This window comes from Pinus tabuliformis, chromosome Q, assembly GCF_031772625.1.
Source record: "Pinus tabuliformis cultivar Carrire ecotype Pingquan chromosome Q, CPIR1, whole genome shotgun sequence".
NCBI lineage: Eukaryota > Viridiplantae > Streptophyta > Pinopsida > Pinales > Pinaceae > Pinus > Pinus tabuliformis.
In genome coordinates this window covers 652,620,435-652,642,552 of record NC_142296.1, presented here as the reverse complement: position 1 = coordinate 652,642,552, position 22,118 = coordinate 652,620,435, and the positions used below count along the sequence as shown (strand labels likewise).

The window sequence follows — 22,118 nt, the reverse complement described above, 5'->3', positions numbered from 1 at the left end:
CTCTGAGTCTCTACTTCCCTCTTGGAAGTTCTCTTCTAGACTCCCTCTGAGTCTTGATTTCCCTCTTGGAAATCCTCTCCTAGACTCCCTCTGAGTCTCGATTTCCCTCCTGGAAATCCTTCTGCCAATAGTCGAATCGCTCCTCTCCGATCCCCTTTGCTCCTGCAACATTGATCTGGATTTCTTGGCTAGAAATCTGCCTAGGTAGCGACTCCCTCTACCTTGGTTCTGTCCCATTAGGTACTGTTCTGCTTCGACAGCAACAACACCCCACCAGCTTCACAATCCACAATCTGCCCACAGCTCCCTAGGCCCCAGCAGCTGAAGAAACTGAGCCTCTTAGCTTTGCGCAATCCCGGCAAGGCTGAATCACTCCTCTGGCCAACAGCAGAAAGCCTACCTGTCTAAGTAGGATGACGTGGCGCTTTGTGATCCTCTTCTGCCTCTGCGTTGGCCTTCTCTCTGGTTCAAAATGATGACATAGGCCCTCTGCATCACTCCTTCTCTGTTGCCTTCTACTTAGGAACAACTCTGTCTCTCGGGACAACTATTTCTACTGCCTTCAGCTCTCCTATGATCTGCAATGCTTTGATACCATGTTGAAATTTCTAAGTCTAACCCGTTAGAAATTCTTCCTGCACTATCTGGTTTATTTCACCTACTTGTTTAATTTCTTAACAAGTTATTTAACCATATAAATACTGAAAATAAACACAAATGCAGTCTCAACCATCTACAGATCATCAACTGAAAGAATAAACAAACACACAAGGGACACTGTTATTTTTGGACAATCGTCCCAGAAAAACCCAACTTGGGAAAACCAGTGCAGCAGTTCTGAGGGTTTTATTATTAAGAAGCTTTCTTGAGTACAACTGGGTGCCAAACTGGCTCACCCAACAAAGATATCTATTTGGCAGTAATACCTCTCTTCGGAAGTAGATATTCGGCAAGTCTACACCACGAAAATATCTCCAACGCCTCTCTGAGGTTCTGCGTGAGCCCTCCTGGTCTTTGCGTCAACCTTCTGATACTTTGCGCTGGATCTCTGGTTCTCTGCGTCACTCACGCAGGCCCTGGTAACCTCTGCGCTATCCCTTTGGCCCTCTGCGTGGCTCCTGCTGGCTTTGCATAGCCTACTCTGCCTTAGCGCTGATCCTTTGGCACTATCTCTGCCTCTCTGTTGTGCACTCACTGCCCCTCGCTGCAGCTCTGATCACTAGTTCGGTTTCTTTCAGCAAACCCCGCTCTAGAAAATTGAACTGATTGATCAATCTTGGTGTATCTCCAACTCACCCTCAAGCCTCCTCTTATACTTTTCTGTTGAGTCTTCAACAGCCGAGATTAAATCTCTAATCAACGACTAAGATTAGATTTGGCTTAATCCATGTCATTTAAAACCTTCTCACTCAGTTTTATATTAATACCCATTAATATTTTTATTTTCCTAAGTTTAGACTTAGGAGCCCATTACCATTTCATAGTCTTGGAGATCTCATGTGCTTTAGCCTCTCCACCAATTTCAGGGCTAGAGCACATCTGATGCTACCCCAAATCAACATTGGGCTCCATCTGTCCATGCAAAAGCCTCCTCCTTGGTCAAATCAGTGAGGGGTGCCACCAACTGCTAGAATCCTTTGACGAACTTTCGGTAATAGGTGCAAATGCCCAAAATCCCCCTCAACACTGTCACATCTCTAGGTACTGGACAATCCCGAATAGCACGTATCTTCTCCTCATGCACCTTCACCCCATATGCGCCAATGATGTGCCCCAAGTAGAGCATCTCCGTCAACCCAAACTCACACTTGGACAATTTGGCGTAAAACTGTTGTTCCTCCAAAATACGCAACACCACCTCCAGGTGTTGTAGGTGCTCCTCCCAGGTTCTACTGTAGATCAAGATGTCGTCGAAAAACACCAATACAAACCTCCTCAACTACCCTCGGAACACATGGTTCATACACGACTGGAAGGTGGCAGGTGCGTTGGTCAACCAAAAACTCGAAATGCCCATAGTGGCATCTGAAGGTCGTCTTAGGGATGTCCTGATCCCTCACCCTGATCTGATGGTACCCCGAGCACAAATCTATCTTAGAGAAGTACTTAGCTCCTCTAAGCTCATCCATCAACTCATCAATGCGCGGGATGGGGTATCGGTTCTTCAAAGTCTTCTTGTTGAGCGCCCTGTAATCAATGCACATGCGCAAGGTTCTGTCCTTCTTCTTCACCAACACCACTGAAGAAGCAAAGGGGCTGGAACTCGGCCTAATGTGGCCCAATGCCAACAACTCCCTGATGGCCCGCTCAATCTCGTCCTTATAGGCCTTGGGTGCCTATAAGGGGTGGTGATAATTGCCTGCACACCTGGCTCCAACTCAATGGTGTGCTCAAATCCCCTGTCTGGTGGCTGCCCTGGTGGGATATCCCCAAATACCACTGAGTATCTATCTAAGATGGCCTATATGTCTGGGTGTGGTGGTTGGGCTTGTCCCCCAGCCTCTGAAATCCTTAACTCCATGGCCCACGCTATGTCTCCGTCCCTCAAATCTGTCTACATCCAATGTGCTAAAATTGTCTTCGGAGGACACGAGTGCATGCCCCTAAGGACTACCAACTTGCCATCCGGCCCGATGAACTCCATCTCTAGCTTCCTCCAATCGGTGGTGACTTGGCCAAGGGAGTATAGCCATTGGACACCCATCACTATGTTGGTGTCCGGTATGTCCACTAGGAAGAAATGGTCCGTCATCGAGTAGTTCCCCATGGTCACTGTCAAAGCGGGAACATACCGAGTGCACTGCATAGTCCTACCCCCGGCACCAGAACGGAAAACCCCTCAAACTTTGTTGTGGTGATGCCCCTCCTCTGGACCATCCGTAACGTCCCCATTTTTATTCTTTTTCATAGTACAACCAGGGTGGATTTCCAGGGCAAGGGATGGCCAGGTTAGTGGAGCAATTTTATGTCATCAGGGGTTCCGATGGAGTTTTGAGGAGTTTTTATGGGATCTGATGGCATTCGCTCGACATATTTCATCATCTACACAGTTTGCCTTTCGTTCCGTCGCATTTCAACAACTTTCAAAAATGGGCATTATTATGAGGCCTCACATAATTAATTATGCTCGAGGTGGCATTTCGGAGAGATTGATTGATGGAACATCTCAGTGTAATAGCTCGTTGGAACTAGAACGAGAAGATTTATAAGATGGGATGCTGACAAGTGACTTCCAGTGGCCAAAGAGAGTATGGTGGGTGATTTACCATTTTCCTTAATTAAAAATGACTTCAATTGGTCATTTAATTAAGGAAAAATAATTAATTAGAGGAAATGGGCCAAAAGTGACTTTAGTAAAATAAAATAAAATAAAATGGTCACTTAAGATAAAGTCAATGGAGAAGCTTCTAGAATAATAATAAAGTGATAAAATAAGATGCTTCTAGAGGCTTTGAGATTTATCCATCAAATCTATAAAAGAGGCAGAGAAGGTCATTTAGAGACATCTTGGATTGTGTATTGTTTTTTGTATGAGAGGTTGAGAACCCGGTTCTCTACTCCATTGGTAGCCCTAGGACGAAAACCCTCCGGTGATTTAGAGAGATTGGATGAGCACCCATCTCCCTTTAGTGGATTCATTTAGAATCCATAGGTGTAGTGATCGATTTCCTGTTTCGGTTTGGAGGTCGGAGGGTCGTTCCCAGCTATTGTATTGGCATATATCTCTATATAATAACGCTGGATTTTATTGTTGCATTTCTCATTGTTCCTCATGTTGTGATTTTTAATGAGATTTTCATGCAATTTGTGGGTTTATTGTTTATATCAAATTTCTGGTGTTTGGGTTTTACATGGCAATCTTCTGTTTATGAATGGATATTTTATCTAGAGTTTTTCTGAGTTAAAAATTCGAGTTTGTTCCAAATTTATTTCATTTGGGACATTACAGTGGTATCAGAGCCTTGATCTTGGCTCAGCCTGTGGGTACTCAGTTTTTAGCTACAGCTACTATGGTTCGAGGGTTTTTGGCTCAATTGAAATTTGAAGTTTGTGGCAACAATGTTTTGTGGAGATCGTGAACTCTTACGAAAGAGCCAAAGTTTTTTAAAGTGCCAAGCTATTGGAAAATCGAGCTACCCTTATGGAGATCGCTTTAAATTTATGGGGCCAATTTAAAGTTGAACATTGGGGCCGGGTTCATTCTCAAGCAAGACGGACAAACGCATAAACGGAAGATTTGATCCAGTTGCATGGTGGGGATCGTGTTGGTCAGGATACCTATCATGTTCATGCCGCATCAAGAGTTGACTGATCGGTGTAAGTGATCAAAGAACTAGTATAATTTGTGCACGTGGGTCTTTTCAGTGACAGGGTGGTCACCGTACACATGGGCCAAGTCATAGATTCGAAGTTGGTCGGTTATTGAAGACCGCATCTCACAGGACCATGAGCAATTTTTTTTGTGGCATATTATTTTAAGTGGGAGCCGAATTCATTGAGCCGCTGGGGGAACGAGTCTTAGCCAACTTTAGTCAAAACCTTAGTCGACGATTTTCTTTCTTGCCATGCCATGAGAGAACCGAGTCTTTGTTGTTTCATGGGCGGATAACTGTAGCATGTAGCGTGCAGCTGCATTCTTCCTGTAATCAATCAACGTGAAGAGTCAACGGAACATTGCAAATCCTGATCGCACAAATCTCTTCTCAGTCCCAATACCCATATTCGTTATGTTGTAGTGTTGGACCAATCTGGGGTGCACGGTGTGCGTATGAGGCCAAGATGGCATGACAAATGTGCATGGATAGCGTCAAGTGCCATTATAGAGTGATTTTATCCGGCATGGGTGCCAGCATAAATAAATTTTCATAGATCGAGTTTACCTTTGAAACATGACATACAGTTCCTATTTGGTGCGATGGGTTAAGTTGAACAAGGACCAAGTTTCCTCTCTCTGAAACCGAATTTCTTATTCTACTTAGAGGTCATGTACACCAGGTTTATGAAAGGCATTTTTAAAGCCCTAGATCTAAGCCGATATCGAGCTTTTGGGAGCAAAAGGTCGTAATTTCTTGCTGAGGGTGAACTGTTTGTTATGCAATGACTGTTCGAAGGCAGAGTAGCTGAAGCAAATGTGTCACTTCTGCCCAGATGTACACCTGTAGCGAATGAAGAATTGTGTATTAATGCCATGTTTTATATAGATAGCATATTTGTATTGCAGGAAGGAGATGGCATAGTGTTTTATACTGAGGAGATTTATATATATGTGACTTGTAACATTGAGTGAGCTTGATGCTATTTGTATGAGTCATTGGTGTATCGCTGTTGGAAGAGGCCGAGAGCATCATTCCAGGTGTGCGCACTAATTATTTGGTCTGCAGGGTGTGTGTAATTTCCTGAACAGCGTGGAGATTAAAAGGGTGGTATTTTGCTGCTATAGAAAACAGAACATTGAAACCTTCATCACTGGAAAGAACTTAGTGGTTTGAACTTGTTTAGGGAACTGTCCCGTCCTTCGATTCATTCCAGATTACACTTATTCTCTGAAATCTGACTTGCTGGAGCGATTACCAGCACTGTGGAAGAGTCTTGGAAATCTGTGGGTCTAATAAGCGCAAGAGACGGAGTGTTGGGAACATCTACCTGAAAATTGTGCTGTTAAAATCACATTGGAATTTGGACGATATACTGCAGGTTGCCTTGCTGATTTGTATATCAGTGGTATTAGAGGAATCGAATTGGCAACTTTCGTGAGCTAAGACTTCTTCCAGTGGTAAAATTGTTAATGAAGGCAAGTTCCAGGTTCCATTACTGCTTAGTATTTCTTAATTTCAGATTCTGTTTGCAGAGATCCATCTGTATGCTAGGCTTGTATGCTGGTTTATGGTATGAATGTCTGGTTCAGCTAAATGTAAAGAGAGGGTGCTTTTGATTGTGCTAGAAAAGTGAGTCTATAAAGTTGCCTTGTACTGTTGTTGTTCATCTGTCATATTAAGTCAGAGTATTGTCATAGTCTCAAGGAGTGAGGCAACGTTGTATAACATCGCTAAGTGTTGAATTTTGTTGAAAAGTCTGTCAGTCAAAGCCATTTTGATGAGGAGAGAGGGTTGAATAATTGTTGTTGAGAGTATTGTTGCTAGAATTGAGTGTGTCTTGTCACAAAGGGGTTGAATGCTTGATTGTTGAGTGTTATGCCATGTCTGCTACTAGTCAAATGTGAGAGATCTATGTATTAGGACATCTATTGAGTCAAGTATTATTGTATTATTGATGTACTGAAACATGGATCAAACTTTCATAAATTCCCTCAATAAACTAGCAGCAGAAACTAGCAGATCTCTTTCCAAGAGAATACATACTATGTTACAACAGAAGCAGTCATAAAAAGAGCATGATTTGGGGCACAAAATATTTGCACTTGGGACAGATTTGAAGCACATGAGGGTCACATGGAAAATTCTTTTCAAACTTGATGAACTAGATGCACTCCTTTCCAAAGTGAGCCAGCTAGAAGGGAAGAAACTAATTTGGGCTCTAAAACCAGCAATGTTTGCTTTCATACAACACAAGATCTTGGAGGAACCTTGTGAAGGGGTTAGACTCCAGTTGCATCTTGTCTCGGTAACATCATGAGACTAACCGCCCCTATAGCTCCTTACAATGATGATGTTATGATGAGACTTTTCAAGCTGATGGTAAATACTTTTCAGGACTTGGATAACAGTGCAAGTTCTACCTTTGGGAAGAAGCTTGAGATTTTAGAAGTTATAGATATGACTAGGACTTATGAAATCATGTTTGATCTAGTGTGATGGTTTGATCCTGCAGATGTTCCAATGCTTCTTCAGTATTAGGAAACATCATCCTGACATAGTCATAGCACACATGCAGTCCATCTTGTCATAATGTATGAGAGGTCGTGATGCCATTTGTCGGGAGTTGCGGTTTCGATTGTTGTCTATTTGGAGGAAATAGCAGTGGATCTCGCCTGCTTCTTATGAGCTAAACAAAAGGTTGATTGAGCAGGACATTGAGTTGTTCAAGAGACAGTTGATCAGGGAGGAGTTGCTCAAGTTTGGTGGATCATGCAGCAAGAATGAGCTGAGGAGGAAGGGACTTTGCTTCATTTGCAAAGGACCTTGGGGACCTGACCACTCATGCTTGAGTGACACCGAGGAGATGACAGAGGTAGAGTAGGAGGAGATTCCTTCCGACTCTCAAGGCGAGGATTCTTCTTTGGACAAATGCATGGGTTCATCCGAGGATGCCTTTGAGGAGCATGAGTCATGTGGAGTTGTTGACAGCAGGCCAGGTTTATGTTCGGGTGTGTATGGTGAGCAGTCAGTGGACCCTATGGGAGACATTCAGGATAGTGTGTCACCAGTGATGAGTCAGCATGAGCAGCATATGATGGAGCATGAGTCAGCTGAGGAGGATGATGCGCACAGTATACATGATGAGCCTTTTGGGGGGAGCCAATTGGAGGTTCATATTGAGCCTGTGATGGAGGAGGATGGGCAGTCACCCTCGGGGTCATCCATTGATGAGGAGCAGAGAAATGTGTAGACAGCCGGCAAGGTAAAAATATTCGCTGATACTTGTCCTTAGGATATGCTGGAGTATGACAAGACAGTTTGGCAGGAGGTTGGTGGGCTGGAGGAGCATGGAGTTTCCTATCAGGCGAGGGAGATGGCAGTGCATCCATCCTTGGGTCTACCCATTGATGAGATGCAAACCGATGTAGTGGCAGTCAGTCGAGCTGCAACATTTCAGGGAGCAACCCTCTCCTGGAGTACATAGACGGGGCTTGTAGGATAGTTTGGCCACTTGTACCCATTAAAGGGAGAGAGGCGGGGTTTTCTTGATGGATATTGCTAACCGACCAGGTAGAGCAGCATGAGTTGAGCATGGACCAGCATCAACATAGTAGACTTGTTCCTTACACCGAAGTCCATGACTTAGATTGGCAGGAGATCATGAGTTGGTACCCTATTGATGGCATATCATTTTTAGTCAGGAGCATTGTACTGCAAGAGCCCTTAGAGGTGTGGGATACTACATGCTTCAATTGGCAGCATTATGTAGGTTGGCCACTCATCAGTGTTTCACCACAACATCAGTATGGTGAGGTTGACCTTGGTCTAGGCCAAGGGTTGGATTGGAGAAAGGTGATGAGTTCATATGCGGTGGATGGAGCAGCATTCATGGTTGAAGTTATAGCACAGTAGGAGACTTGGAGCCTTGATACTTGTCCTTGGTGGCATTGGGATCCAGGAGGATTTGTTGATGACAAAATTAGTCAGAGATTGGTCTGGGATCCGGGCATTGAGGGGTCCGTTCATGGTGGGTTGACACAGGGACAAAACATCACCCAATGGTTCGTATGGGATCCGGGCATTGGGTCTTAGTTGCGTCGAGCCACCAAATTGGTCCACAAATTTGGATTGTTTGAGGGCAAGCAATCTTGGGGCGAGAGGACTGTAATGTCCCCATTTTTATTCTTTTTCATAATACAACCAAGGTGGATTTCCCGGGTAGGGGATGACGAGGTCAGTGGAGCAGGTTTATGTAATCAGGGGTTCCGATGGAGTTTTGAGGAGTTTTTATGAGATCTGATGGCATTCGCTCAGCATATTTCATCATCCGCATAGTTTGCCTTTCGTTCTGTTCCATTCCAACAACTTTCAAAAATGGGCATTATTATGGGGCCTAGCTTAATTAATTATGCTCAAGGTGGCATTCTGGAGAGATTAATTGATGGAACACCTCAATGCCGGAACGAGAAGATCTATAGGATGGGATTCTGACAAGTGACTTCCAATGGCCAAAGAGAGTATGGTGGGCGATTTACCATTTTCCTTAATTAAAAATGATTTTAATTAGTCATTTAATTAAGGAAAAATAATTAATTAGAGGAAATGGGCCAAAAGTGACCTAAGTAAAATAAAATAAAATAAAAGGGTCACTTAAGATAAAGTCAACAGAGGAGCTTCTAGAATAATAATAAAATAATAAAATAAGATGCTTCTAGAGGCTTGGTGATCTATCCATTAGATCTATAAAAGAGGAGGAGAAGGTCATTTGGAGACATCTTGGATTGTGTATTCTTTCTTGTATGAGAGGTTGAGAACCCAGTTCTCTACTCCATTGGTAGCCTCAGGACGAAAACCCTTGGGTGATTTAGACAGATTGGGCGAGCACCCATCTCCCCTTGGTGGATTCATTCAGAATCCACAAGGGTAGTGATTGATTTCTTGTTTCAGTTTGGAGGCCGGAGGGTCGTTCCCAGCTATTGTATGGGCATATATCTCTATATAATAAAGTTTGATTTTGTTGTTGCATTTCTCATTGTTCCTCATGTTGTGATATTTAATGAGATTTTCGTACAATTTGTGGATTTATTGTTTATATCAAATTTCCGGTGTTTGGGTTTTACATGGCAATCTTCTATTTATGAATGGAATTTTTATCTGGAGTTTTTCTGAGTTAAAAGTTTGAGTTTGTTCCAAATTTATTTCATTTGGGACATTACACCATTTCAACAGCAATGAAGTTGTGGTTGGCCCTGTTACTGTTCAAACTAGCAGGGGATCCCTAAAGGGCAAATGCTAGGCCAAGGGCAACAAATGGTGACTTAGCCCATTGTCACCTCAGCTAAGGCTCCCTTCTATTTACCGATTTTCACCAATGGGAGGAGACCCGATATATTATGGAGTCATTGACAAAGGATAAGTCAATGAAATGATGTGGAGTGACCCAAACAATCCCTTTGCCGAAAGAGTTAGAAGGATAAGGCTTTCTTGCTTCCTAAGCAAAGTATAAGGTCTTCTAGGGAAAAGAGAGGAGGATTCAAGGGTTAGGTTTATGGGATATGACTTATGAAGGAACTTCCCAATCCATAAAATCCTTATTGTAATTGGTATCCAGGATGGTTTTTGAAGAATTCTCTTTTCAAAGAAATGGGACCACATGGGACCAAGTGTACCCGGTCTAGGACAGGGGGATGAGTATAGCAACCAATGATGTTCTTACCCTAGAAAAGGTGGGGAGAAGGATCAAAGAAAGAATTTTTACTTGAAAATGTTGATTTGATCCTATGAGGTACTAGCCTTGGGGATGCTAAGGCAAAGTTTGATCCCAAAGCTAGGGCTTGGCTTTTCTCCCAACTCCACTGTCGGAATGGCTTCAAAATTAGAGGAGACCTTGAGGAAACACCAACATAGGAGACCCTAGAATATTAAACTTTTTGGAGGGCTAGCTTGTCGGTAAATTGATGCCCTAGGTGTCTCAACTTGGCTAGACCTAGAAGGAGGTGAAGGAATATGATTTTTGGTGACCACCTTTTGGTATATCAGTGCCTTAGTCTTTGGGAGAATGGAGTCTATGATGAATATGAGTAGGATTTCTTGGTTCCCAGTCAAGGAGGCCTCAAGACCACTTCACTAGCCTTCTAGCTCAAGGAGAAGCAATCTTGCAGCTTTCATACTTCGATGCCCAGAGGAAATGGCTTATCAAAGACAAATTCTTTGATAGAATTACCCCTAGGAGATTTTGTTCATATTACATTGCCCATACATTGAGAGATGTTATAATAGAGACAAAATTCCACAATTTTAAGTAGTAAATGCATGCAACGATTAGCCCTAGAACAACGAAAATCCTAGTCCAATGTATATGACAAAGTAAAATAAGAATAGAATTTAAAGCATGTACTTACATGTAACAGAATATATCCAACCATTCACAATTGATAAGAGAGATGCTCCAAGAGAAAATAGACCAATATCCACACATCAATATTTATCCATAAAGCTCCAATTCATCCTCTAGAAAATGTGTGAAAATCTCAAGAGAGAGAAAAGATCCAATCCAAAGTGATGATGAGAAAATGAGCTCATCTCACTTGTATCCAATGCATCCCCTAGCCTTCCAGTACAAGTCATTAGAGAAATCGAGTAAATGAGCTGACCAAATCATGGACCATAGGTGGGGACTTCATAATGGCTTTCCCTTCCATAATGGGTTTCGGGATGCGCCAATGTCTCCTAAACTCAAAATGGGGTTAACCAATAATCCTATTAGCTGGTTTCTACTTCTAAAGGGGATGATATAGTCAGGGTACATCCTTCAAAAGGCAGTGGCATGTGACAGATAGGTGAATGAAGTAGGGGATGAGAAGGGGCAACCCTGGGTCACATGTGTTGAAGAATCAAGGACAGTTATGTATAGTAGGATTCTTCTAGACTTGATAACAATTTATGAAACACTTTTCCAATTTATCTTTGTTAGCTTGATCTTTTTCTTCTTATTATTAGTGTGTGTGTTTACTTCATCAAACTGCTACCAAAACACAAGAAACAAGAACACAAGATGTTGGCTCTCTACCAGGGCAAAACCTCTCTCTCTTAGAGAGGAAAACCCTTCCGTAAATTTCTCTTATTCAAGCTTCTATTGATCAATGCCAAACCCTAGACCCTTGACAAGAAGATCCTCCAAGCACAAGTCAAGCCCTTTCAAAATAACTTCTTGCAATACTTCGTTGTCCCTCTTCCGGTACTTTGTTCTTCTTCTTCCAGCAACTATAGAAACCCTAGATGGTATGCCCTAGAGTGGTCCTTGTCCTTTTTCTTCCTTTGCTTGAGATGGAGCCTCTCTAACTTAAGAAGATGAACTTGTCACCTCCCACTCGAGCCTTCTTTTCTTCACAAAGATTGCAAACTTAGAGCAGCAGTAATACAGCCCTAATTCTTCGCACGTGTGAGGGGATACCTTCACAAAAACTATGTTAGATTCCTTCTTCTTTCTTCGCTTGTGTAACCTTCTTTCTCGCTTGAATGAGAGGCCTTATAGGCACTCTTTTCTAGCCCAAACACTTCTCCTTTATGACTACAATAGGAGATCTTGATATGACAACAGAATAGCCTTCTTTCTTTCAGACATGTGACTGCAATTAGCGCTAGAACAATTCCCAAAAACTCGCTTTACTTCCTTCTTCACTGCACTAGGAGACCTCTTTCCTTGACTTCTTCGTGCCCTTTACTCGTCCTCTTTCTCTCTAATTTCAGAGATGATATGATAATGCTTTGAGGAGGGCAAATGACTCCTTTTAGGTCGACATGAAGACTTGAAGCCGACTTGCTCTATATAATTTGGATTGCTTCTTTTGATGGTGCCAATGCTTGGAGGAGGCTTATGACTTTGCTTGGAGGTCATCTTATGACTCTAATACATATTATTACAGTGTAACAAGCCCATAAGGGTCTTTAATGTTGGAATTTCTAAGTCTAACCCGTTAGAAACCCTTAATGTACTTTCTGATTTATTCCTACCTACTTGTTCTGTTAATTAACAAGTTATTTACCATGTAAATACTGGAAATAAACATGTACATGCTCAACACACTACAGATCATCAACTGAAGGAAACAAAACAAGCACACAAGTGACACCATTGTTTTTGGACCAATGTCCCCGGAAAATCCCAATGCGGGAAAACTGGTGCAGCTATCTGAGGGTTTTATTATTATGCAATTTCTGAATACAATCTGGGTGCCAAATCCAGCTCACCCAACAGAGAATAATCTTGGCAATAGTACCTCTCCTTCGGAGACAGATGCTCTGGCTGAAACCCCAGATAAATACTCTAGCAGCTCCTCAGCTCCAATCTGCCCCACGAAAAACCCCAGCGTCGGCCTCTTCTGCCCTCTACGTCAGCTTTCTCGACATTTCCTGGCAGTTTCGGCTTCTACCCTTTGCGTCATCTTTCTCGGCTGTTCCGGCAGTTCCCAACAATTCTGACTATTACCGGCAGTTCCGGCTTCTGCCCTCTGCGTCAGCTTTCCTAGTTGTTCCAGTAGTTCTGCTGTTCCCGGCAGTTTCGGCTTCTGCCCTTTGCGTCAGCTTTCCCGACTGTTCCGACAGTTCCCGGTTGTTTCGGCTGTTCCCGGCAGTTCCGGCTTTCGCCCTCTGTGTCAGCGTTCCCAACTATTGCGTTGATCTTCCTTGCACTATCTCTGCCTCTCTACTTCTGTATTCACTGCCCCTCACCTGCAACTCTGATCACTCTCTCGACTTCTTCAGCAAACCCTGCCCCAAAAAGTCGAAATCTTGATCACCTGGTGTGTTCTCCAAGTGACCCTCAAGCCTCCTCTTATACTTTTCTTGTTGACAAATCAACGACTGAGATTAAGTTCCTAATCAACGACTAAGATTAGATCTGGCTTGATCCATGACTTTTGGACCATTCTAACACAGTTTTATATTAATTCACATTAATATTTTAATTTCCCTAAGTTTAGACTTAGGGACTCCATTAAAAATATTAATTATTTTAATTTCTCCCAAACTGTTTAGAATCTGCGCAAACCCTTTCTAGGTATTGGAGATCTCATGTGCTTTAGCCTCCCCACCAATTTTAGTGGCTAGAGCACATCCGATGCTACCCTAAATCAACACTCCCTCTTAGCGAGGACTGTGCTCTAGTAATACTCCTCACTGAGCATCACTTTGATCATCCGGCGTCAGTCCTTGTGCTGATGTTAGGCCTGCTACCCAACATCCTCTGCACTGCTGCATCCTGTACTGCTACCCATGGCCCTGCCACTGCCATTGCTGCATCTGTACTGCAACTCCCTCTGCATCCGTGCTGCTGCCCATGGCCCTGCCACTGCCACTATTGTATCTGCACTGCAACTCCTCTCATCATGTTGCATCGTGCTGCCCATAGCACTACCACTACTAACTGTTGCACTGCAACTCAGTTACTGAGAAGTAAGTAATTGATCTCCCAACTCTGACCTCTCTGTCAGGCTAGAGTACTCCTGATGCTGAAGCTCTCTCTGTCGCTGACAAGTGCTCCCTCTCTGACCTCTGCGCTGTTGCAACAACTCCCTGCATCTCGCACCGTTGCACACCTCTCTATGCCATCCTACAGTAGTGCAACACTCCTGTGCTTCTCACACTGTTGCAGCCTGTTAGCCTCGTGCTGTCCTGGGAATCCTGCACTGTAGCTCCCTCTCTCGCTCCATCCGCATCCATATTTACTGACATCCGCCAGCACCGCTACTCCTCTTCGGGGCTCCCATAGCCAGGTATAATCTGAGAGGTTGGGTACCTCAAGGATCCTGCCCCTCATCACTTGTAATCCGTCTGACTACAGCTCGATGTCTCCCCACTTTCGCTCAAGTGGTGTGTGTGCACTCATGGCACATAGAACAGAAAGGATCCTGGCCTTCCAGATGACAAAGTTGGATGCCTCATCCAACCTGTCCTGATCCCTAAGCCCATTCATGGCCATCTGTTTGCTCTTCTTGTTGACTCCTCCGAGTCTCTCTACTTCCCGCCTGGAAGTTCTCTATTCGACTCCTGCTGAGTCTACTTCCCGTCTGGAAGTTCTCTGTTCGACTCCTGCTGAGTCTGCTTCCCATCTGGAAGTTCTTTGTTCAACTCCTGCTGAGTCTCTCTACTTCCTGCTTGGAAGTTCTCGGTTCGACTCCTGCTGAGTCTCTCCACTTCTTGCCTGGAAGTTCTCGGTTCGACTCCTGCTGAGTCTCTCTACTTCCTGCTTGGAAGTTCTCGGTTCGACTCCTGCTGAGTCTCTCCACTTCCCGTCTGGAAGTTCTCGGTTCGACTCCGCAACACTGATCCAGATTCCTTGACTAGAAATCTGTCTCGGCAGCAACTCCCTCTACCTTGGTCTTGCCCTGTTAGGTACTGTTCTGACTATAGTACCCCACCAACTCCACTCTAAAACTTACCCGCAATCTCCTAAACCCCAGCAAACTGAAGGTTAGAGCTCCCAGGCTTTGCGCAATCCCAGCACCAGCAAATCAGCTTCCTCAATCAACTGCGTCAGCCCTCCTGGCCTCTACGTGGCTCTGCCTGAGCCTGTCTTTGCCTCCCTCAGCCTTTGCGCAGCCTCTTCTTGGCTCAATCTTGATGACACAGGCACTGCGTCACCCCTTCCTTCCTGCTACTCTGCTAGGAACAGCTTCTGTCACTCAGGACAACTGTTTTCTGTTGTTGTTGCTCTGCTCGGCTGATGTCCTCATTTCTCCTGTGATCTGCAACCACGCTCTGATACCATGTTGGAATTTCTAAGTCTAACCCGTTAGAAACCCTTCATGTACTTTCTGATTTATTCTTACCTACTTTTTCTATTAATTAACAAATTATTTACCATGTAAACGCTGGAAATAAATACAAGTACATGCTCAACACATTACAGATCATCAATTGAAGGAAACAAAACAAGCACACAAGTGACACCGTTGTTTTTGGACCAATGTTCCCGGAAAAACCCAATGCGGGAAAACCGGTGCAGCTATCTGAGGGTTTTATTATTATGCAGTTTCTGAATACAATCTGGGTGCCAAAACCAGCTCACCCAATAGAGAATAATCTCGGTAGTAGTACCTCTCCTTCGGAGACAGATGCTCTGGCTAAAACCCCGGATAAACACTCTGGCAGCTCCTCAGCTCCAATCTTCCCCACGAAAAACTCCAGTGTCAGCCTCTAGGGACTGTGTCAGACTCTTCTGCCCTCTGCATCAGCTTTCCCGACAATTCTGGCTGTTCTTGGCAGTTCCGACTTTTGCCCTCTGCGTCAGCTTTCCCGGCTGTTCCGACAGTTCCCTGCAGTTCTGACTGTTCTCAGAAGTTCTGGCTTCTTCCCTTTGCGTCACCTTTCCTAGTTGTTCCGGCAGTTCTGGCTGTTCCTGGCAATTTCGGCTTCTGCCCTTTGCGTTAGCTTTCCCGGCTATTCCGGTTTCTGCCCTCTGCGTCAGCTTTCCCAGTAGTTTTGGCTTCTGCCCTCTGCGTCAACTTTCCCGGCTGTTCCGACAGTTCCTAGCAATTTCGGCTTCTGCCCTCTGCGTCAGCTTTCTCGGCTGTTGCGCTGATCCTCCCAGCACTATCTCTGCCTCTCTGCTTCTGTATTCACTGCCCCTCAGCTGCAACTCTGATCACTCTCTCGACTTCCTCAGCAAACCCTGCCCCAGAAAGTCAAAATCTTGATCAACTGGTGTGTTCTCTAAGTGACCCTCAAGCCTCCTCTTATACTTTTCTCATTGACAAATCAACGGCCGAGATTAAGTCCCTAATCAATGGCAAAGATTAGATCTGGCTTGATCCATGACTTTTGGACCATTCTAACACAGTTTTATATTAATTCACATTAATATTTTAATTTTCCTAAGTTTAGACTTAGGAACTCCATTAAAAATATTAATTATTTTAATATCTCCCAAACTGTTTAGAATCTGCCCAAACCCTTTCTGGGTATTGGAGATCTCATGTGCTTTAGCCTTTCCACCAATTTTCGTGGCTAGAACACATCCAATGCTACCCCAAAACAACATTTAATAAATAAATTGACTCTTTGACTTCCTAGAAGCACTTAAATATGTGCTTGACCTAATCAATGAGCGAGAAACTCATTGTTATAAATGACAAAAATAATATTTCTTTTCCTTTACAAGTATAAAGATCAAAATTACATTTATGAAGAACAAACCTAGTTACACTTTCTTCAACATGCTAGGGTACAAGGGTAGCTAAGAAAAGGGAAGTCCACAATTGGGTTTATAATGTATAGGAGGGAGCAATCATGGTGCATGAGGTGCCTCGGCCTTGATTTTTCCACCCTTCTTTATATGCCTTTTGCCTTTTTATGATTTTCTTTAATTAATTGCTCGGGGCTCAAGGGTTGAGAGCATGATGTATAAGATATAGCAGTGAATACCCCGTTTTAATGGTGGGGCAGTTCATTGCCCACTAGGGGTTGGGACAATCATGGGTACCTATATGATGAAGGAGGTTCATATAACCTGTAGGAACAAGGGTGATGGCTATGATGATGGGGTAGAGCTCATGTATTGGCTTTTGCTCGTGCGCTAAATGTGTTTGTCTCAGCCAGTGTTGCTAAAATCGCGATATTATCGCAATAAAATAAAAAATCGCAGTTTTTTCACTTAACCGATAATATCGCGAGATTTTTACGAAAGTTTCTTTTTTTTCCAAAAAATTGTTGAAAAAAATCACTTTTTTCCAAAAAATCGCGGAAGGAATTGTGGACTGTTACAGACAAATCTGAGATCCATTACTTGGTTTGAAGAGTCTAGTGTGTCTTCTAAAAATCGATGGCATGATGTGACAACCAGAACTTGTGGAACGAATGTATCAACGCTAGACTGCCATTTTTGTATTCTCTGCACTGTTTGCAATTCAATCTCTATGTTGCTTGTTTTTATGCCCAAAAATCAGTTTTAATGTGTCAAATTGAACCTGCGTCGAGCTTGTTTGATTCTTGTTAATTGTGGAAGGAATGAGAATGCCCAGCAGTGTTGGCTCTTGTCTATTAGTGAAACACCCAGATAATGCACCCAACAAGCGTTGTAGCACTAGGGCATTGAAAGTTGGATATGAACCTTTGCATTGAGAATATAGTTATGTGTGTTTGAGGGATATTTTAAAAAGGTGGCTTCATCAGCACTGAATGTTATTGGCCCAAGAAATATATACCTGGAGCTACAACGGTTATTATTTTTGTATTTTTCGATTTTTTCCCGATTTTTTTCCGATTTTTTCCCTTCGCCGATATTATCCTGATTACGGTTTTCGCAACATTGATTCCAACCATCTTTTGCATTTGGCGGTACATTTTCCTATTGAACGTGGCCATGTATGCTTTTATCTTTTTTTTTAGCTACATCAACCTTTGAGCTTCATTCCAGGCCATGACCCAAGGTGTGGGCAAGGGGAAGGGGCACGCTAACTCTATGTGGACCCAGTGAAGGAATGTGGACCCAAGTGGGAGAAATGATGAATAGGGTAATAATGAATGGAAAGAGGGTAATATAAGAGGATCAGGGAGCGGGATCACGCAACCAAAATCGGGGTTTCCCATGAAATACCATGCCTAGAGCCAAATGGTCAGTAAAAGAGATCCCACAAGATTAGAATCCAAGGTTAATGCCTAAAAGGGGTGTGGGGGACAAGAGCACAGACTTAGCCCATTCTTTCTGCCAAATCCCCCCATTAATCCATGCCCATAAGTGTCCATGATAAGAAAACTACAATACTCAATTTCCAAATGACAAGGCATACCTTTAGGTTCAAGAGGCCCACCTTCAAACATACGATCATGGCAGATGGGCGAGGAACCACATGGCTGCCTTAGGTGGCGGAGAAATGGCACAATGAGCTAGCTGGTGGCTACAAGGTGTTGCTGGTTGTTGGCTAAGGACCATCTTGCAGAAAAATTGCTCCTAGGGATATTGCCCACAAAAGGGTGGGTAACAGGCTCCACTGTCTACTAGGACTGAGACACGCTACCCTTGCACTGTGCCTCTGATCCTCAGGGTCAGAAATTTGGGGACCCCGCACAAGGAAGTAAGGACTCCCTCAAATGGTGTAAAATATGCTCCCCCATGTGGTGGTGGTGGTGGTCCCCTCTCTGCTGAACCCTCACTGTCTCCCCCACCATACTCCAGCTCCACATCATCCTCCTGATCACTATTCGAAAAGACCTCGATATAATGGGCCTTTCCTGCTGTGCACTGATGACCTGGTGCCCACGGCTCCCGACAAGTAAAGCACAGTTTCCTCCTCCTGAGGTCTCTCTAAGTCTCCTCATCTAGCTACCCATGTCCTTGGGCTGCTCTCTGTGGTGGTGGTCTAGTATCACTTCCCTTTTGAGGGTAGGGAGTACGTGATGGAATAGGTGCCCAGGTCTTGGGGATGCCCCCCTATAGGTCTCTAGCACATGTCACAACCTCCTGTAGAATAGAGGGCCTGCGTGACTTCACCAGTCCATGCAGTGGCTCAAGCAACCCCTCTATGAACGTGTACACCCTCCTAGCATTTGATAAATCTGGCACCATGACTGAGACCCTCAGAAACTCTGATATATACTGCTCTGGATGACCCGTCTGTCTGAGTTGGGTCAGCTCCCTGAAGTGAGCCTTTGGATCCCTCTGATCAAAACGCTCCACCACTCTCCTTGTGAAATCCTCATAGGAAGTCACATTGGCATACCCCAGAGTGGACAAGCCGTGAAACCACCAGTTGTGTGCCTCCCCCTCCAAGTGTAGGGTAGCCATTTTAATGGCTTCCACCTTCGTCATCCTGTTGAGCTGGAAATAAGTATCCAACTTCTCCACCCAAGCCCAAGTTGTGCACTTGGTAGTGCCATCATATGTGGGGAAGTACATCCTCCCAATAATATGCTGCAACTCAGAGCTCTGCGTGCCCTGGCCTCCATAATTCTTGCCCTTCTCATTTTGCTTGAGCTGACAATAGTCTCTGAAAGATAGGGCTGCCTTGAAATATTCCCCCATGGATTTCCATTCCCTGAAATACTCCCCCATGGGCATCTGGTCATCTGGTCCACCCTACTCACTAGGTGCTAATGGTAGGAAAGAAGGTAGCGTGGTCCTAGTTGGCCCACCTAACGCTGGTGGGTAAGTAGCTGGTGAAGTGTAACGTTCCAAACTTGTATAAACAATGATATGTAAAGCAAAAACGATTTACAACACAGAAATTTTGAACAATTAATAAGTACTCATAAAAAACTCCAGAAGTACGAACCAGTTGACCCATTTTATTAATCAATGGAGCAAGTACAATAGTATGGAGGAATGAACCTGGGCTTGCCTCAATGGCAAGCGTGACAGAACCCAAGTGATAAGACAATGATCTCAAATGCTAGAAATGACTGCTCCTCTAATGCTCTACGCTGCCTAGAAAACTACATTGTTGGCTGGAAAGGAATTGCTAGAAACCCTGTCTCCAATGCCCAGAAAATGCTGCAAAATTAACCCCAAGCTCCTTGACCAAAACTCACAAAAACCCAGAAAGGGTTTGGTCTAGTTCCAACCTCCCAAAATCGACCTCCAAGAGGCCCTATGCCCTCCTAGACTGCTAAGGCACACAACCTGCAAATATATCAACAAAATCATCCTTCGAGGCTCCAGAAAAGTAGAAATCTCCTCCACAAGTGTTTCCCCTAACTCTCTCGGCAAAGACCAGCCTCAATAATTGAAACTCCACCTCCCACGTGTGCACAATGTTTTGCCTCTGCGCTAGCCTAGGAAGTGCAAAAGTCACGCTATATGGAAGCCCACTCCTCCAGCTCCAGGACTCCTTAAAATGGCAACACAACACCTATGCCTCCCTTCCGGAAATTCTCCCAACCAAAGCTCCTCTGGAAGAAGTCACAATCACAACTCGACCTCCCTTCACTGCGTTCTCCATAAATATGCACCACCTGGAGATGATGAATACTACTGCTGGAAATCACAACGAAACCTCCTCTGAAAGACTGAAGATGAACCTCTCTAGGGTGGCACTCGAAGTCCCCTGAAGAAAGGGTGAGCTCTCCGCTTGAAGAACTCTTGCTAAACAACAAGTGACTCAGCTAAGTAGCTCAAGGAACCAAAGAGATTCGATATGCCAAAGATGCTGAAATAAGGAGCGTTGCCTTCCTTATATAAATTTCATGGAGCACTTTTCCCTCCATCATGGGCCCCTCACTTAACCATCGACTTCCCCTCCATGCAATTCGAACTAGAGAATGCGTATTCTCCTAGTGTGGGTGGCTCCCACGTAAAACTTAACCACATCACAATAACTTCTACTAAGTCTAACCTCTTAATAAAATTGAATGGTCCCCATCATCTCCAAAATTGGCCCCAAAATGTAATAATTAATTATGTTTCAAATTAATTTAGGAAGGGGCATGACATGAAGGGTGGTCATACTGTTGGGTGGCCCCAAAAGTCTCCCCAAATAAGAGATCCTGATGGATGCTTCGGTTCCGGTTCTGTTGTTTGATCTCATTCAACATCTCCTTCCGCCCCTTCGCTAAATCACCAAGGGCCTTCAAGAGGTTGTCAAAGGCCATCTCCTCCTTACTCCTGGGTTCCACCATGTCCCTACTACCACAGCCTCCCCACACTCCTCAGTGTGCGGTGTAATCTCTAACTCGCTCTCTCGGCTTTGGTACCTTTGTCTCTTGTAGGTGATATTCTGCCTATCCTCGTCACTCATAGAAAAAGTCTCCCATGGCTGAGCCAAGATCTGGGCTTTGATACCACTGTAATGTTCCAAACTAGGAAAAACAATGATATGGAAAGCAAATAACAAATTCAATAACAGAAAATTTCAAACTTTAGAGCACACCCATAAAGAGGCTGAAAGTGAGAAGCAACTGAACCATTTTATTATGAATCTGGAGCAATAATACAATAATGTGGGAGGAGTGCACCTGGGATTGCCTAAAAAGGCAAGCAAAGCAAAGCCCAGGTGATCAATCTACAAGCCCGGATGGCCAAATCAACTATCTCAATTATGCCTTGCGCTACCCCAACAAAACTAAACTGTCTCATGCAAAGATGCTGCTGAAAACCCCGTCTCCAGTGCTCAGAAAATTCTGCCAAATTAATCCCAAGCTCCTCAAGCAAAACCCACCAAAACCCAAAAAGGGTTTGGCCTGGTTTTGACCCCCGAAATTCGGCCCCCAAAGCACCACGTCCTCCACAAACTGCTGGGAAGTACGACCTCCCTGCACACCAGCGAAATCCTTCCCCAAGCACTCCAAAATTGCTGCAAACACTCCCCCAAAGGCTTCCCTTATCTCCCCAGCAAGTACCAGCCTCACAACACAATCCTCCAACTCCCACGTGTGCCCAGTGAGAGGCTTCTGTGCTGGCCCAGGAGCTGCAAATTCGTGCTAAACTGTAGCTGCCTCCTCCTACTCCAAAACTCCACCCAGCGTCTGCTATATCCCTGAACCTTTCTCACCAAATTCCCCTGAAAATTGCTCCCCAGAGGATACCCGAAATGATCCCCACATGTGCTCCTCTTGCATCCTCCTGGAACACGCTATGGTTGAGTGAATGTTTGAATGTAAGTGCTGAAATCTCCCCCAGCTCTCCTCCGGAATGATGTGACAAAACCTCTCTAGGGTGGCACTTGAAGTCCCCTGAAGAAAGGGTGAGTTCTTCGCATAGAAAACTCGTTGCTAAACAGCAAGTGACCCAGCTAAGCAGCTCGAGCAACAAAATGAGTTCAATTGACAAAACATGCCTTGTGAGGATGAACTCTTCCTATTTATAATTTC

General features: G+C 44.2%; 1 protein-coding gene across 2 annotated transcripts in view; it reads right to left on the bottom strand.

The window, feature by feature from the left end:
- Window positions 1-22,118, bottom strand: part of LOC149221192 (uncharacterized) — a 311,552-nt gene that overhangs the window by 18,682 nt on the left and 270,752 nt on the right. The gene's annotated exons all lie outside the window — the stretch shown is intronic.